The following is a 1,502-nucleotide window of genomic DNA, read 5'->3' on the forward strand; positions in this document are numbered from 1 at the left end:
TAGAATAAGGGTTCATAATATTTCCTTAGGTAAAACAAATTATTAGTTTAAGATAAACAAATTTAAAAAATATATAAAAAAAAAAAAATTAGAGATGATGAGGCAATACTACTGTTTGGGAGAAAAATTAAATATTTCACCATATATATATATATATATATATATATATATATCGGATTATGAGTGGCTAGAATTGCAACATAGAACAGACAATAAAAAAATAAAAATAAAATAAAAATAAAAATCTATTTAGAAGCAGGATCTATTTTGAGCAATTACCCAAATTATCATTCATATTCTGTATATATAATTGTATAATTTGTCTTGCGAACTTACCTCCGAATAGAAGTTTACCTCAAAATAGAAGTTGTTTTGGAGAAACTTTGCACGATTAAGTTACTGGGTAAAACAGGAACGACAAATAAATAAGCGTTTCTTTCAGGTGAAAATAAAAAGGGAAAATTTTTGAGGAAAAATACTCAATAAGGGAAACTAAATTTTCCATAGGTTTTCTGTTTATATCGATTCAAACTCTAAAAAAAATTAAAAAATTTCTCTTTCCTTTCTTTTCTAGCTTTTTCCACCTAACCAAACAAAGCCTACGTGTGTGTATATATAAACCCATACAATTAATTATGCAAACCTTACACCAGGTCTGTGGGAGAGATATCTCCATTTCCTCCATTCCCATTAGTCTTCTCTTCGGAATCTTCTTTTTTTCTCAGACCCAGACTCATTATTTCCATTGGGAGGAAAGTCCACCCCCATTCCCTTCAATACGTTGTGCATGTTCGTAACCTTATTTCGGGTGATTTCTGTGTTCATCAAAATCTTGTCGATTTTTGCATCATCCAACTCCAGCTTTCCACCAATTTTGGCCACCCATTTAACACCTGCACCTTTATCGGTTTTGAGGACCGATCACTCCGGTTCTGGTGTCTTCTCCTCTCCTGATTTCTTTTCTAGCTCCGGCGTCTTCTCATCTTTCTTGGTTTTTATTGATTATCAAAGATAGAAAGACTGAGAAAGAGACAAAGATATACAAAATGTAGAGATACAACTAATGCATTGATATATTGAATTAATGCAATGATGTATTAATATCTTTTACGTTTATGCATGTGCCGGTGCAGATTCTATTTAGCTCAGTATATGGTTCATCCGGTATTGAATATCTATCCTATCTTCTATGACTTAAAAATAGTGAACACTCTACCTATATATTTACAGCTTTCTATTTCTATTACATTATTTATACTCTATACATCTTTGCAAGCTTTCTAATATTTCACAATCTTTTAATTCTGTATACAATACTCCACAAACTTAAAAGATTCTAAATATCAAAATTTTTAAACATATTTAGAATAAAAAAAAAATATCAATTTTTAATAGAAACTATATATAATAATAATAATAATAATCAGACAAATAAAATTTTTTTTACCATAGGTAAGAGGCAATTTGTTATATATATGTTACGTGTATTTAAGTTTCTACTT

Source organism: Cornus florida, unplaced genomic scaffold (genome assembly GCF_030987335.1).
Source record: "Cornus florida cultivar Cherokee Brave unplaced genomic scaffold, ASM3098733v1 CherokeeBrave_3.0.0_Hap2_Chr02, whole genome shotgun sequence".
NCBI lineage: Eukaryota > Viridiplantae > Streptophyta > Magnoliopsida > Cornales > Cornaceae > Cornus > Cornus florida.